The sequence below is a fragment of the Semicossyphus pulcher genome, unplaced genomic scaffold (genome assembly GCF_022749685.1).
Source record: "Semicossyphus pulcher isolate SPU_LCO1_2020_fin unplaced genomic scaffold, fSemPul1.0.p SCAF_23, whole genome shotgun sequence".
NCBI classification, from domain to species: Eukaryota; Metazoa; Chordata; class Actinopteri; order Labriformes; family Labridae; genus Semicossyphus; species Semicossyphus pulcher.
This window is the reverse complement of record NW_027211697.1, coordinates 14031746-14050000: the sequence shown is the minus strand read 5'-3', so window position 1 is coordinate 14050000 and position 18255 is coordinate 14031746. Positions and strand designations below refer to the sequence as shown.

The 18255-nt window shown below is 39.9% G+C and overlaps 1 pseudogene; it reads left to right on the top strand.

Annotated features, from left to right (window-relative positions):
* LOC138603251 (immunoglobulin gamma-1 heavy chain-like) overlaps nt 1-14713 on the top strand; it is a 17232-nt pseudogene extending 2519 nt beyond the window's left edge.
* Nucleotides 14714-18255: the final 3542 nt, after the last annotated feature.

The window sequence follows — 18255 nt, the reverse complement described above, 5'->3', positions numbered from 1 at the left end:
CTTTTCGTCACACCTGATGCACAATCCAAATGTGGTGAGTTTTTCGGCATGTTTAAGCTGCGAAATTTGCGCTTCATTTGGGGTAAAAAGAAAGGGTCTTTGCACCCATCGGTGCTCGGGCACCAATAATACGAGTGACTCTGGTTCAATTAAAAATGTCAGTAAATATTAGATTCTAGATCAAATTCTGAAAGCTATGTTATTCAACACAGTGAAATTTGAGGTGTTTCATATTCAGGAATAAAAGAAGGAAGATTTCTTTTATGTTCCAAAGAATGAGGAAACTGTACATGATCATTTTCTACGTGAAGTTTTCTTGCTTTGCCCGACCACACTGCAGTTAGAACAGAGGAAACATGATGATCAAATATGACTAAATATGTCGAGAACACACAAAGAAAATCTCCCACCTGCCCCCAAAACACTCCTTTTCTCTCTGTGAGGAGGAGTCAATGCAAACTGTGATGTCTTCCTCCTCTACTTATGTGACTGCAGAGAGGAGGACAGAGAACAGTGGACACACAGTTTAACATGATGGACTACAGGACAGGACTGCTGCTGTTAACTGTCTGCTGGGCAGGTGAAGATCATCACTATATTCATGTTACATAGCGTATATATCTGTCAGCAGCTGATTTCACTTGATGTTTTTATCCTCTCTCCAGGTGTTGATGCTCAGACTCTGACACAATCTGAACCAGTGGTTAAACGTCCTGGAGAATCCCACAGACTGACCTGTACAGCCTCTGGATTCACACTCAGCAGCTACGGCATGAACTGGGTCAGACAGGCTCCTGGAAAAGGACTGGAGTGGATCGCTCTCATCTACCAAGACAGTAGCAGCAAATCCTACTCTCAGTCAGTTCAAGGCCGGTTCACCGTCTCCAGAGACAACAGCAGACAGCAGCTGTATCTGCAGATGAACAGTCTGAAGACTGAAGACACTGCTGTGTATTACTGTGCCAGAGACCCACAGTGAGAGACAATAACAGGAGAGTCGTACAAAAACTACTTCCTCTATTTGCCAGCACCACATGGGACACTTGGAACACATTTTTGCAATACTGATAGTGATTAACTGTCACGTTCATTCTAACGGTGCCCCAATTGGTCGGCCACCGATCGTGATCAGCCGATATACATACTAACTGGTTTGATCAGTGGCCTGTATTAAAGGCCGATCATAAGAGCTGATCAGATGATGCAAAAAAAACAATTTCTCTAAGCGACACTAAAATGGCGTCACAGGTCTGGCGGTTTTACTTGGTGTCTGAAGAAGATAATAAATTAGTCATTTGCAAGGTGTGTTCCAAGTTAGTACCTCGTGGGGGAACGCAAACGATAAACATTCAACACCACAAATCTCAGACGTTTGAGGTTGAGTCACGTCAAAGAATATGACGAGTATTCAAAGCGAGCTTGTAGCACTAAGGAGAGAGAGCAGCTGGCATCAGCAACACTGCCACGACTCACTCAAACATCTGCAGCAGAGACATTTCAATGACAGCAACCAGAGAGCAAGGTCAGAAAGAAATCCACCAAAATAATGGTATTGATCACCAGCCGCTGTCAGTTGTGAAAGACGAGGGGCTCAGATGACTCATGTCATACATGGATCTACGTTACTCTCTGCCGGGGCGTAAATATTTCACAGATGTACGCCAGCCGCAGTTATACCAAACAATCTATACGCTTATCGACAGCCTTATGAAGAACAAGATCACTTTGATAAGTTTCACAAGTGACATCTGGAGTTCGAGTGTGTGTCTCATGTCCATGTTGAGCCTAACTGGGCAGTTTATTGATCAAAACTTCAAACTAAACAAAGTTGTTCTTTATCCTCAAGAGTTCTGCAGGTCACACACCACAGTTGCATTCAGTGACATGTTACGAGCAACGGGGATACCGAAGGAAAAAGTGCACGTTATTCTAAGAGATAATGCCAAGAACATGGAAAAGGCCATGAGGGATACGGATTTACCCAGCCTGCCATACATGGAGCGTACACTCCAGCTTCCCGTTGCCGAAGGAGTTTCGTCACAATGAAGCATCACATTTGAAGCATTTAATAGCCTCTGAAAGACGCATCGTTGGCCATTTCGAACACTCCAAGTATCCAGAAACAACTGGGTCAGCCTATCAACAGGCTTTGAAGAGCTCACACAACAGATTAGCTCATTAACGGCATCTGCTGCAGATGTGATAACATTCATCAGAGCTTTAACTCGTCTTGAGAAAAACTGCAGATTCTGACCATGAAGTAAAAACATCGAGAGCCACATTGTTGGAAGCAGTCCAGAGGAGATTTAGGGACATTGAATCTGAGCGCCTGTATACCATCGCTACAGTCCTAGATCCGAGGTGAGAAAACCTCATGAGCGCATGTGCGTTTGTGTGTGTCCAGTGCTTATGTCGCTCTGAGCGAATTAAAGAACAGGAAAGAAAGCAAGCAAAATGAGTAGGCTATTGAAAATGTTTAGATTCAGAAGCAATGTAAATTAAAACGTATTCATTGCTTTGATAAAAATATGACAAATCAAAACGAGACTTATGAACAATCTTCGAAATTCATAAAATTATTGTTTACATTTATTTATTTGAATAAAAAGGTATAAAGAGATATTTTCCCGACACACTAAAGCCAAAGATACGTGGGCTGTTTTCTGAAGTCCTAGCTGCCCAAACGGAGCAACAGAATAGTCAGGCGAGTTCAGAAGCAAGTGGCTCCAAGCCCCCAGAGAAAGTACCACGAGCTAGGTCCTAGCATGCTATGTATGCTGAATTGTTGGATGAAGATGGGGAACATGGTGGCGGCGGCATCGTCAGCCCAACATCATCACAGATGAACCTCTGCCTATTGGAACAAGTTATCCCACGAAGCCGGCAGCCACTTGTTTTTTAAGCAGGACAATAAAAGTCGCTTCCCTGCTCTTGCACAAGCAGCACGAGCCTACCTCGGTGCACCATGCACAAGTGTAGATAGCAAAAGACTTTTCAGCACAGCAGGGGATAGTGTTGATGACAAGAGGAACAAGCTGTCTGCCAAAAATGCAGAGATGCTTATATTTATAAAGAAACATTTGCCATTGATGCCAAATAAATAAGCTTAGAGAGACACTGATCTCCACCCCCCACCACCACCACCTTTCACCCTCTAAACATGCACCAAACTGCCTCAGCTTTACAGAACAAAAGAACAGGACTGTATTATTTACTTGTGATGCCAAAGTCATCATAATGTTGGAAACATTTTTGAAACTTTATAATCAAATGTTTTAGAGTTGAAGTTATATATCCATAAGATTTATAAATTAAATGTTTTAAAAGTTAAAGGATAACATAATGCTTTTGTGACTCTGTGGCTTTGCAGAAATAGCTGTGGCTGTATTCTTATGTATTATTTTCCCATTGCATTGAGTTCATGTTCATTTTATGAAAACACTGTAAACATTGTTTAAACATTAATTTACCTAAAAAAATACTGAACTCTTCATCAATGATGAAGATGAAGGATGATGGTAAGACCATGATAACAAAGTTAAATCTTTCATTTGTAATTTCAGTTGTCAGTTAAATTGTAGTAAATATTATATAGAAAAGAAAGTGGGCTACCATTAATTATAAATGGTACTGTATAGCATAGCACAAATACAATTCAGTATTGTGTCATTACTCTCGTGCACATGAGATAGTAAATCGTGGCCTCGTTTTAAATAATGGTCATAGATTCTCGAAGCTGCAGCTTCGCTCTCATCCTGATGGAGCTCAATTCTGCCACATAGGCACTTTGTACGTCTACTGCCCAAACTTTGCTGTGTTTTAGCCCAGACGCCCGCTCTACGTATAGACGGCAATTAGACTTCTATTAGCTGCAAAATTGCTTGCTGGGTAATTCCGTGAGTGAAACCTTAAGAAGTCCAAACTGTGCAGTCGGCTGACGCACGGACATCTAAGTGACATAATGAAAATAGCCACTGCTCAGAAAGTAGTTCCTGATGTCGACAGGCTGGTAAGAGCCAAAAGTGTCGGGTGCAAGTGAAAATGCGAGTGTACAGCATTCATCCGCGTTGTACGTCTTGTTTTGAAAGTGTGTCTGTATGTGCGGGGGGTAAACCTTGGACAGCCTGTACTGATTTAACACCTGGTATTAACAATAATAGTAATGTCTTAATGACTTCACAGTAAACTGGTGAGAGGTGCCTCCTCCCCATCCAGCTCATCATCTGTGAGAGTGGAGGTGCGGACAGCTCCTCTCCTCAATCATACATAAACTAAGAGCAAAGTGCACGGAGAAGAGAAACTTTATGCTTGTGTTTGTGCTTGATTATCATTAACACAATATGCTTTGGGAATTGGACCTTGAGACAGGCCTGACCTAACCCAGCAAGCAAAAGCCGTCATTTAAACAGATGGGCTCGATATAGGCCTGATTTAGTCTGGCTATGTGTAGCCCATTTCAGCCCGAATTTTAATGAAGTAGATTAGTTAGTTAGTACTGTTATGACATCAACGTGTCAGAAACACATTTTTGTTTAATCATTTTGTTAATTTGTTCATCAAAGCAATGAAAGGGTGATGAAAGTAATGACATAGCTTCATTTCTCAAAAATCATTTGGCAGTGGTATGTGAAATACGCTCCACACAAAGATGTAATTTCAACACATTTTATTTTACATACAAAAACCATAAACACCGCGCTTTATGGGCTGTGTGATGTTAATAATTACATTCAGAGACATCATAAAGGGAACAGTTTGGAACTTTTTCCACAGAAGAAGAAAAAAGAAGAGTGCGCATGCTCAGGTTCTTTGGCTGTGCAGCTCTGACTGTGAATGCTGAACGATCCCTGGATGCTGACGTAGTTCATTAATACCTAAGGGACATGTGATTAGACAAAGTGTCCGGTAGCCGACAGGGATAAGAGCTCAGCTTGAATACATGCATGCAGTGATGGAATCCCAGTCGATCCTTTTCTGCAACATTTTTTTGGGTTACTGTGATGCACTGCTCACTTACATAATCATTTTAGCCACTATGAGACTTGAAAGTTGCTGTAAATGTGTGTCAATGTGTGATGAATCTTGTGACAGAAGCAGGTGAAATCTGGTCCAAACACAAACGTTTAATCAAAGTCTTCAAATAGACGTCTACTGAATTATCACGGACAGCCCAAATTTTGCCGTGTATTAGCCCAGACGCCAGGTCTACGCAAAAGATATGAGAATTAAATGTGGTCTGTTAAAGCTGCAGTAGGTAGCTGTAATAATGAACTTAATCTGGCATTGTTAATACAAAGCCCTGAACAAGGACATGATACATCTCCTCTATTCCGTTGGTAAAGAAGCCTAAATAAACCCTAAAATATTACAGAAATAGAAAAGAGAACACCTTCCACTGACTGTTAAATATTTGATTATTATTACTTATGCATTGATGTAGTTGGAAGATGTGGAGTTCATTTTAAACTATTTTGTAATAGTTTTTTTATTATAGGAATGTTGTCACAATAATATAGAGTCTAGCAGGTTTGAATAAATATAAAAATGTGGGGTGCCAGTCAGAGTCAAGTCTGACAAATACCAAAAATAAAGAACAAAAATAGTTTTCTGGTAAGCTGGCGTTCCTCTCCTCCACTCAACAAACAACACATTAGCCTCTGACATACAGTATATAAAGATATGTCTGGGTTTTCCACTGCATGGTTATTTTGGGAGGGTGTGATTGGGTTATTGAATGATTGTGGCTGCTGACTGTGTGAATGAACACAAGGAATATTGGGCGGTGTTATTTGAACCAGATCGCTACAAGAGCTTAAAGGGACACCTTCCGATGTTTTGGTTTGCCCAACCTTTTGTCAAATCTGAACCATGACATGATGAATGGAGATCCTGATAATAGTTGCCAAGTTAAACAGAAAAAGCTTGTAAGCTGTTTTGACATTGCTTCTTGAAGATTCACAACCGAGAATAATTAAAAATCCTCCAGTAAGAACTGAGTCAGAATGACTAAAATCCATACGTTACCTAAACCTAAAAAGTTAATGGACTAAAACATGAGATACTTTCAGTATGGATGTTGTGGATGATTGAGTGGATATGACAGCCCGATATCATAAACCTATATCCATGTCCAAGTAATGCAGCTAAATCAAGTATATCTGGTTATCCACGCTGCAGTAACTGAAGGTGACAGGAGGATGTGATAAAGCTGTACACCAACTGTTGGCAAACACTTAGTTTTATATAAGCCCCACCACAGGAAAGGAATACCTTTAGGGAAGTGGTTAATAAATGGTACATTGGGGATTGCTTTAGTCAGTGAAACATGTTTGCTTTTCATGGTTTTTTTCATTATAAAAATGTATGTTGGTTAAAACTGTACTCAAACTAACATTTAATCTTTAGTTAAAACATAAGATCAGAGTAAATATTACATATATACACTAATTTACTGAGTAAGTACAACAATTTAGAATATGATACAAGCTCCCAAGTATTTTCGTACTATAGTTCAATTGAAACCTCTCCTTACATTTAAAATGTCATTGATATCACATAATTTGACCTCAGTGGCGTGAAAGGCGTCTTTGAGGTGCTTGTTTTTGTATGTTGGATGTGTTGACATATCACACTGTGACAATGCTTTTGACATCTGGGGAAAAGGAACCATGGTGACCGTCACATCAGGTAAAATAATTCATTTTGGTCTTGATAATGACAATTTGGTGATTACACATTTAAATATAAGGTATTTTGACCTCAGTGGCTTGAAGGGAGTCTTTGAGGTGCTTGTTTTTGTATGTTGGATGTGTTCACATATCACACTGTGACGGTGCTTTTGACATCTGGGGAAAAGGAACGATGGTTACAGTCACATCAGGTAAGCCAAACACTTATTTTGTCTTTTTAATTTGTTTGTTTGATTTTGAAGCAGAATTAGGAAATCCAGTTTTGACTCCGTAAGTTAATGTATATCTGGAATACTGTATGTTAAAGGTGTTAAAATCCATAGACTCAATTTAAACTGAGCGGATCCAATTTCAAAGTTGGTAATTGCAGAGGCCAATGTAACTATGTAATAGGGTAGATTATTACAAAATCACACACTATGGAACATGTAGATGCTTGAGATCCAGGTTTTTGTATGCAGCGGTTAATTATTTGTTGAACTGTGACAACTGGGCTTTTGACTACTGGGGAAAAGGCACTATGGTCACTGTCACTTCAGGTAAGTGATTTTAATATGTTTGATTAGTGAATGAAACTCCCATTGATCCCATTACTAATGCAATTTCATCTTTTTTCATGTGGTCACAAGTGTTGAACAAGGATATCATAGCCAACAGTATTTTGTAGGCTGGCATAGAATCTCTGATAATATTAAAACTCCTGGCTGGTAGTTCTATGGACAGGTTTATATCTTACTTTGGTTTTGGCAACAGTTCAAATCAAACTGTTTGATGAGAAGTTATTATTAAGGGATATTACAGTAAAAAGTAAGTTTTCGTGTTAAGTCCTTATGACTTTCTGAACTGTGACAACTGGGGTGCTTTCGACTACTGGGGAAAAGGCACTATGGTAACGGTGTCATCAGGTAAGATTTGCACTGCTAAATCCCTTTTTAAGTTACATTTAAATTGCTAAAACCTCTAAAGATTTGGAGTGTCACAAAATGAAAGTGTTTTACTATAAGGGTAAAAAAAAAACATCTGTTTGCCGGTAAAAATTCTCTGAAGACACTGGTGAAGATTTATACTAAGTGTATTTTATTTCATTGGAAGAAAATATATGACAAAGCGAGCATTATTAAAAGTTAGAGTAGAGTAGAGTAGCTCTCAACGTTAGTAGACAGCCTTTTCAGACTAGTGGTTCAGTAATTTCAGCGCTGTGTTACTATGAAGCTTTTGACTACTGGGGAAAGGGTACAATGGTAACTGTTACATCAGGTAAGAATACTGTTTAATCTCAAACATATTTGCCTAATTTAAACAAAAGTTAAAGTTAACAAAATGATATGATGCCATAAACTCAGTACTGTATGTTTGTCAAATGTACAGCTACACTCCATTTAACTTTTAAAAAATAACAATGATTATCATCAAAGTTACGGACTAAAAGTTATCGACATTTATATTTTAAAAAGAGTAGACCACAAATGATATTACTGAGGGAGGCTAGTTCATCAAATAACATCTAAAGAAATGTGATAAGATAAAGATGTATGTACGGAGCGCACTTCTCTCATTCAACATATGAAAAGGTTAAGGTATTAAAATGTATCCTTGATTGCAATGCTTTGCTATGCTTTTGATGAAGTAAGCCAACTTCATTCCATTGTTAACTTATGTTTGATGAAAAATATCTTATTTTAAATGTTCACTTCACTTTTTTAACGGCATTTTTGTTTCTACTTTGTTAGCATCTCCTACCAAGCCAACCGTGTATCCTCTGATACAACGTGATTCTGGGACTGGTGACCTGGTCACTCTTGGCTGCCTTGCCACTGGCTTCACACCGTCCTCAGTGACCTACACATGGAACAAACAGGGGTCTAACTTGCCGGAATTCACTCAGTATCCTCCAGTACTGAAAGACAATGTTTATACGGGAGTCAGTCAACTCAAAGTGAGCAGACAGGACTGGGACAACATGAAGCCCTTCCAATGTGTTGTGACAAATACAGCAGGAACAGGACAGGGGACATTCATCAATCCACGTAAGTCTTGTGTTTAGTCATATATAAATGCCTTTATAGTAGTTGATTTGAAATTTAGCAGGTTAACATGGCAGAGCTGTTAACATATTTTAGCATTGTGAAACAATTTAAAAGGTTTTCAAATTGATTGTGATGACACAAAGCGTACATGTATTGCCAGTAGATAACAGTAGAATACAGTACCAAATACATAAGATCCATTTCTTACGGTGCACTAATCAATAATAATAATACATTGATAAATGTTATTGGTGCAATGTGTCTCTACTAGTTGGTTTTATTACTGTGTTCTTTAGAGGTGTTATCAGAGGTAGACTAACCCCGTCATTGTACCTTTATCCTGAGCTGATATTTTGACGTTTGAAGTAAAAGTAAAAGTGAGCCATCACTGTTGTAATTGTTTTACAATATACTCAATTATGAAGGAACGTGAACACAAAGGAGAGCACAAAAAAGAATTTAGCTATTAAAAGGTTAGAGTGTTTCTAAGGTTTCTAATGTCATAATGAGCAGACCTGACCGGTTAACCAAACAGTGTGGTGGAATGAGCAGGTTGGCACTTTCTCGTGCACATACAGCTGCTGACTCAGTCTATATTATCTATTACTAATATTCTGCATGCCCTCTGCACCTGCTGAAGAACAAATTATTGTTGTGTGCTCTGCTTCTTTCCATCTATCTGCATAATCATAGTGATGCAGATAGATTGAACCTTTATGGTGATAATTAACGTTCAAGTTAACTCCATGTTTGCTTGCCTGAGCAGTCAATGTATATGCAGAAGCGAGCATCAGAGCTCTGCTGTTCAATTGTATTTTCCTCGAGTCCTTCTGCGCACTTTAAAAACAAGCTAAAGAGATCCTTTGAGTTTTATCAAACTACATGAACCTCTGCTTCTGCATATATATATTATACACACACACACACACACACACACACACACACACACACACACACATCCCCTGCTTGCGCATACATATATTTGTTTATATCTTTTTTTTTTTCAGATATGCCTTATCAGATACCAGATGTTAAAGTGTTTGTCTCATGTTATGAGGATCAGGAGGTTGCCTTCACCTGCATTGCCAGTGATTTTTCACCAAGTAATCAAAAAGATCAAATGGCTGAAAAATGAAGCACCAATAGCCGATGAAGCAAATGTGATGAAAAGCTCTTCTGCAGAGAAAAAGACAGCTAATGGACTGTACAGTGTTTACAGTGTTCTCAAAGTACCAGCCAGTGAATGGACTGAGAGCATTAATTATACATGCGAGTTTGAAGGGAAAGGTCAAAATGGTGCAACGTTCAATAGATCCACTGTGTCCTACAAACAGACGTCCTCTCCCTCTAGTAAGTAAATGAATACTAATTATTGAAACATTTTGTGTGAATTTCTATGGTTTATATTCTCATTGGTTTGCAGCCATTCCTGTCCAATAATGTTTCCCTTATTCCTCAGCCCCAAAGGTGACGGATGCAGTGAATTAGCTGCTGACGTAGTGATCAAAGACCCTTCACTGGAGGACTTGTTTTCAAAAGGAAAAGGAACAATAGTATGTGAAGTCAAGGTAAATACGCCATCAGTAGAAGAGGTACGTTGGGAGGACGAGGACGGAACTGAAATCGCTAATGCCAAATCGAAGGACAAAAAAGGACGTGGAGGCCTTTACAGAGTTCCACTCGAGATCACATTTGAGGACTGGACCCGGGGGATAAAACCCAGCTGTGTTGTTATTCATCCAGATTTACATGAACCGCTCAAGAAACCCTTTGAAAGGAATATTGGTAAGAAAACTGAAGGGCTGTCTTTATTTTTTCTAATCATGCCATCAAATCCAGTGATCTTTCTCAGCTGATTATGCAGCAGAGATTTTCTTCAGCACTGTATGTGTGGCAGGAGGTTTAATGTTTCTCTCATGCTTGCAGGAGGACCGACTCGGCGTCCTTCAGTGTTTATGCTGGCTCCAGTAGAACATACTAGACAAGAAATGGTGACCTTGACTTGCTATGTGAAAGACTTCTACCCTCGTGAGGTTTTGGTGTCTTGGCTTGTTGATGACGAGAAAGCAGATTCAACATACACGTTCCATACCACAGAGCCTGTAGAAAACCAAGGATCCTATTCGGCTTATGGCCAGTTATCGCTCAGCCTTGATCAGTGGAAACAGAGTGATGTAGTGTATAGCTGTGAAGTGTCCCACGAGTCTATGGCTCAACCAAACTCAACCAAAGCTATTGTCAGGTCCATTGGGTACAGAATGCATGAAGGGAACAACCTGGTCCACCTCAACATGTTTCGACACATGCCAATACTGCCTTTTTAAAATGCGTTGTTGTCTATTGAATTAACTGACCGAACAACTGTTTAAATCTGGTCTTACCTCGAAGGTTATAAAGTATATAACCCTACAAAAAATGACTCAAATACTTTTGAAATCCAAAAACCAACATTTAGCTTTGAACGTTTTACTTAAACTATGAAGGTCATAATTATGAAGATGTCAGACAAGTACTCATTGTGATATTTTATTATACAGTAATGTAGGCCTAACTGGAAAAGCAGGACTTTGATTACTTTGGTGCATTTTCACTCAACATTTGTTTTCTTTGTCTTCACAGGTTAAATGAAACAAGGTGAACTTTCTGTAAGACTTATTTTGTCTGCCTTTTTTTCATTAACTTAAGAGTCATTATTAAGAGTATTGTGTAAGTATTTTCCTTTGTTTTAATTACAAAAGCTTTATGTCTGCTGAACAAAAATGTTTAAATGTCATTAACCATTGATGTTGATCCATTTTTTGCTTTTCCATTTAATTGTTCATACTATCTATTGTCTAAATGTCTATTTCACCAATAAATGTTTTAATACGTAACACTTATTTCTTGTTATTGACATTTTAATTGTTTTATCATGTTATTTATTGCATTACTCTGTTTATCATCTCCATTGCATCTGCAAAAGACAAAAGTTCTCGGTTCTATTATTAAGAGACTTAAACCTTCAGCAGGTCCTGACAAGCAATGCAAAAACTATAGTGCATGTACACTGACATGAGACGACATGAGATATTTAAATGTGCACTCTGTTTCTCTTACTGGCATAACCCCAACTCACACCTGGAGTCTGTGATGCTCCGTTGCTCATAACTTTGTTTCACTTCTGTAATTTGGTGCTTTACTAGGGGCGGCTGTGGCTCAGTGCTAGAGCCGGTCGTCTTTCAAACGGAAGGTCGGAGGTTCGATCCCCAGCTCCCTCACGCTCAGGTCGAAGTGTCCTAAATTGCTCCCGGTGGCATAGCCAACGGGTATGAATGTGATATCTGATTGACAGTTGGGCACTTTACGTAGCAGTCCTGCCATCAGTGTGTGTGAATGGTTGAATGTGAAATGTAGTGTAAAAGCAGCTTTGAGTGGTCGCAAAGACTAGAAAAGCACACAAGTACAGTCCATTTACTTTATTGGGAGCTGGGTGTTACTCAATGCTTCCGCCTGCTGCTTGCCCTGATCACTCTACCCTGTCATGCTGCAACATCTGTGCAACAGACTTCCAGCCTTCTCTCCACCTAACTTTTAGGACACACACCATCTAGCCTAGACACAAAGGTATTACCATTTACAATTCAGGCCCACATAATGTAAAGGTATGTACAACTGCTGATATGATATCAGCTCATTTTTTATAAATAAACATCTAATAGTGAGAAAGAAGCAAGCAAAGGTAAAATAATACTCTCTCTCTCTCTCAGGACCGCAGGTTCTATCTCCAAACATCAATAAAATCAGCAATAAAAAAAGGTCATAACTTTCTTCAAGGATAGGCTTATACTGCAGTACATTGTTCTCACAATACCAACACCCCTGTGTTACTTAGATTGTCCACAAGAGTGAGACAAAGCTCCACGAACGATGTTCGAGCGCTGCTTGGAAGGAGACGGGCGGAAATTGTAGCTGAGTTGACAAGGAGTCACAGAAGTTACCGACGTAGCATGGCATTGCGCCTGAAAGGGGGCGGAGATTAGCGTGTCAACATGGTTTTTGTGTTCCCATCAATGCCGATTGGAGACGAGGCGATAATTACCCGGGTCTACTGCAGAGTCATTTGACCCGGGTCTGAATGTTGATTGTAGCCTTTCCCATTAAGAAAAAAAGATGAGTGTTCCCGGGTGTTAGAGGGTTTTTCGACCAGTGGGGAAAGGGCTTAAGAGAGAGTGTTCAAACATGGTTAGATTAACGTAAGTGGTCCATTCAGGAGACAGGGACTCATATTGGCCCCCGAGCCCACCTTGAGGCACAGATCTTATTCAACATTAAACAGAGCTGAATAAAATTCAACATCTATACTTTGATGTTACAAGGGTGATTCCTTTCTTCCTAAACCCTCATTTACAAAAAACATTGAGATTTCAATTATTTTCATTTTTGGAAATAATATAGTGTAATTATAGTTAATTATAGTGTAATAGTGTAATTAAAAAGCACCTGTAAAGTGCCTTTGAGTGTCATGAAAAGCGCAATATAAATAAAATGTATTATTATTTTAAAATTCAACTGAAATTTAATAAGTGAGCCACTTGTCCCAAACAGTCAAAAAGTACATTTCTATCTGATGCTACTTCAACAGACAACCATAAAAATATTGTACCGACAAAAATAGTGACAACTTCAAATCTTCAATACAAAAACAAAAAGACACTTCACCCGTCATAGCTGCAAATGCACAGGTGTTACTCATAAAACTGATAGCTGTTTTATCAGTGTCCCAGTGAGCTGTGATAAAAGAGTCTTTGCTACGTCTTAACTTAAGGATGAGCTCTGTCTCCTCTTGGACCCTTTAACAATATAATGTGATTAAAATGTTTGAAATGCCCCACAGCATCAATGGAGGCATAGCAAATCAGTTCATGCAAATGCAATCTCGGATCCCATTGGCTACAGTCTGACGATGATATAGTCTCTGGGCACACCTGTTAACATGCCGGAGCAAGTACCCAGCGGTTAGCAATAAACAACTTCCTTTTCTGCCTGCTGCATTGTATACAGAAAAAGAAACCGTTTTTCTTGCTCTTTACTTTAATTAACAGGTTTTGCCTTTGCCGAAATTTCAACGTCATGATGCGGATTAGTAAGTAGTAAACATGAAGCTTTGTCAGGTCTGTCCTCAAGAGGAAACTACTTTTACAATGCTGGTTTGTTGAACGGAGGTCGGATTGATCATTTCTTATGCATTTGAAGAAGTCGGGAAATCTAAACGCTGAACGGCTTTTGTGACACCGTGTCAGGAAATGTAACTCAAGTTGAATCTTGATCTAGATGTATCTTTAGCTGTTAGCATGATGTCTGTTTATAGAGATTAATAAAACACTAAATCATCGCCAGACAGCCGCTGATGGGAGCCGGGATGTCATCTGCCTGCTTTTGCTCTCCACACGGACTGTTTTTCCTGCATACGCAGCAGCCTGCTGATATGTGATTGGTCACAGCCTACAGATTAATGCAAGTATTAGGTCTGTGGGTAACATGAGCTTTTAAAAAGTATGACATATACATGTATATTGACAATATGTTTATACTGATGACATGTTGGCACTGCAGTAAATATTGTTTGAGAAACTGACCTTGCTTGTTTTGTTCATCTTCTCGTTCTTCGGTGGTAAAAAGCAGCCAGAGTGTTAAGTTTATTACTGCCACCAAACCATGGATGCATGTGCTTCCTGGAGTGACCTTTGTTGTTACTCACTCCTGCAGTCCTTCCAGGGTGGATCGAGCAAAGTTCCCTTCAGTTTTTCAGACAAAAGGAACTACACTTGTTGGCTGCGGGGATACCCCAACTCATGGGAGTAGACACATGAAAGGCATCTTATGTGAAGTCTGCAGAAAGTTTGCTCTGAGGCCTTCGTGGAATGGATGAAATGTGGATTTGGAGAGCATTTCAGAATGTGTCCAAAGTGAAGAGACATTTACGAGACAGAACTGATGAATGTCATTCAGGTTTACTAAAAAAATAAATCACACCGACACATTACTGCTTATGTTGGCATTAGAGTATTTGTCAACTAGCTACCATGCATTTTGGCCTGCAGGCAGATAGCATTGTTGACTATTATAGACTCATTACACTCTATTTAAACAGTTTTACTCAGACCCTAAACATTACATGTAGAACCGTGCACATGCTCTCAGAGATGGAGAATGCAGTAAACACAGCACTGATCATTGGTCACATGACTCTTTATACATATATCAAGCCTGTAATCTCGGTTGTTGAAATAAAATCTATGAATCCAGGATCCTTTTAAGCATTTCTATGTTTTTAACATAGACACCAAAAGCAATCTCACTAGCTGGCTTTTATCAAACCAGCTAGCTTGACCCACCTGGCCTTACCTTTGTGCCCTTAAAGGTCAGCTTTGTTGCAGAAGAACAGTGGTAGAAATTCGCGGTGGGAAATGACGTTTTTTGTACGTTTTTGGAAACGTAGAAACAAAACAAGCTCCTCAGAGTGGATCAAGTTTCCATTTGTTGGTAAGCCTCAGAAAGAAATACCTTAAGCAGCATCAAGAAGCTGCAGCATCTGTTGTCCGAGCGTTTGTTAGACCTACCTGTAGGGTTGCTAGCCTTTAGGGAAGGTGGCCTGTGGGTAGGATAAGTTTGTGCCATAGACTGGCAGGTTTGTTATGTTTAGTGAATCTCACCTGTGTGTCAATTGTAATTAACTTTAATTACTCAACATGTGTGAAACATTGTCCATCAGCTTTGACTACAATTTGATAATGATGATGTATAATTGATGTAAACACAGTTTACACCAGAGGAGGAGCCCTCAGACCACCAATGATTTCAACAGCAGTTTAGTATTATAGCAGAAAGAAAAACTTTAGACTTCTTCTGTTTTTATTTGGGAGCAGATCTTCAGTTCAAGTTAGTGAATTTAAAACAGTGAAAGAAGGAACAAGTGGTATCTTAGTCAAATAGTTGTCACCCTCCTGTGAGGAGGAGTCAATGCAAACTGTGATGTCTTCCTCCTCTACTTATGTGACTGCAGAGAGGAGGACAGAGAACAGTGGACACACAGTTTAACATGATGGACTACAGGACAGGACTGCTGCTGTTAACTGTCTGCTGGGCAGGTGAAGATCATCACTATATTCATGTTACATAGCGTATATATCTGTCAGCAGCTGATTTCACTTGATGTTTTTATCCTCTCTCCAGGTGTTGATGCTCAGACTCTGACAGAATCTGAACCAGTGGTTAAACGTCCTGGAGAATCCCACAGACTGACCTGTACAGGCTCTGGATTCACATTCAGCAGCTACTATATGAACTGGGTCAGACAGGCTCCTGGAAAAGGACTGGAGTGGATTGCTGCTGATACTGGCAGCAGCACCAAATACTACTCTCAGTCAGTTCAAGGCCGGTTCACCATCTCCAGAGACAACAGCAGACAGCAGCTGTATCTGCAGATGAACAGTCTGCAGACTGAAGACACTGCTGTGTATTACTGTGCCAGAGACACACAGTGAAAAACAATAACAGGAGAGTCGTACAAAAACTACTTCCTCTATTTGCCAGCACCACATGGGACACTTGGAACACATTTTTGCAATACTGATTGTGATTAACTGTCATGTTCATTCTAACGGTGCCCCAATTGGTCGGCCACCGATCGTGATCAGCCGATATACATACTAACTGGTTTGATCAGTGGCCTGTATTAAAGGCCGATCATAAGAGCTGATCAGATGATGCAAAAAAACAATTTCTCTAAGCAACACTTAAATGGCGTCACTGGTCTGGTGGTTTTACTTGGTGTCTGAAGAAGATAATAAATTACTCATTTGCAAGGTGTGTTCCAAGTTAGTACCTCGTGGGGGAACGCAAACGATAACATTCAACACCACAAATCTCAGACGTTTGAGGTTGAGTCACGTCAAAGAATATGACGAGTATTCAAAGTGAGCTTGTAGCACTAAGGAGAGAGAGCAGCTGGCATCAGCAACACTGCCACGACTCACTCAAACATCTGCAGCAGAGACATTTCAATGACAGCAACCAGAGAGCAAGGTCAGAAAGAAATCCACCAAAATAATGGTATTGATCACCAGCCGCTGTCAGTTGTGAAAGACGAGGGGCTCAGATGACTCATGTCATACATGGATCTACGTTACTCTCTGCCGGGGCGTAAATATTTCACAGATGTACGCCAGCCGCAGTTATACCAAACAATCTATACGCTTATCGACAGCCTTATGAAGAACAAGATCACTTTGATAAGTTTCACAAGTGACATCTGGAGTTCGAGTGTGTGTCTCATGTCCATGTTGAGCCTAACTGGGCAGTTTATTGATCAAAACTTCAAACTAAATGTGGCAGTGACAGCGAGTGGAAGCGCATTGGAACAATATCTGTCTAATGTTATCAGATCAATTGAATATTTAGTTGCCAAACAACGCCACTCTGGGAGTTTCACCCAGAGAATTATTTAGTTTACCCACACTTAGGACACACAGATTCATATAGTCAGGAGGCCAGAGACGTGGTTCCAATACTTACAAAACCAATACTTTATTTTTAAATCAGTTTTCTTTTTAAAGTACTGAAAACACATCAATCACACAAAGGGGGGGGGGGAGGAAAATAAAGAAAAACCTAATCAGGTGCTGAGGCTTACCAGATGGACGAGGGACTAGTGAAGGGGGGAGGGATCCACCAAAACAAACCAAACAAATCACCCAGGCACAAGTGACACACACACGATGGTGAAGTAACTAAATCCCAGGGGAGCACAGCACACAAAGGGGGGGGATACCGCCACCTGGATCACCAGTACCACCACCGGCCCTCAGCAACTGAAAAGGAATAACACATTTAGTGAAGTTGAAACAATAAAACAAACAAACAATATAACAAAACTATACTAACTTATCGGTAGGTTACAAATTAGACAAACTATACAAATTAACTTCCTAAATGAAACAAAACAAACAACTTAAGTTCACACAAAAAGGAAACTACCTACACACCCAAAGGAAAACCCACAAACTACCCAAATTCAAATAAAGGAACTAAGGAACAGGTAATCTGACTAAATCAAAATAATCAAACAACAGGAGTACACTTCTAGAAATTAATCTAAACAAAAAGGGACATAAATCCCCACCACTCGATCACACCATTAAAATGTCCATTAAATGCCAATAAGCGATGTGGCTGGCATCCGTCTCCCTCTGAAGGAGGAGGTGAAGCAGCCAACTCTAGCAGGTGGCCAGACGAGCAGCATGCAGGGCAAGAGACGGACAACCAAACAACTTCCAAACAGTCAGTCGGATCCTCGAACACAAAGCAGCAGTGTTTCCTCGTCAGCTGATGGTGACGTGACGTATAGCGGCGAAATATTTACAGCCACTCAGTTCAACTTCACCTGTCAGAAATATTAACATTTACCATCTAGCTGACAATGATGCGGTTGCGACCTACAGTGATGGATCTACATACCTCTCAGCAGCAGCAGACCCACACACACACGAGAGGAGGGCAGA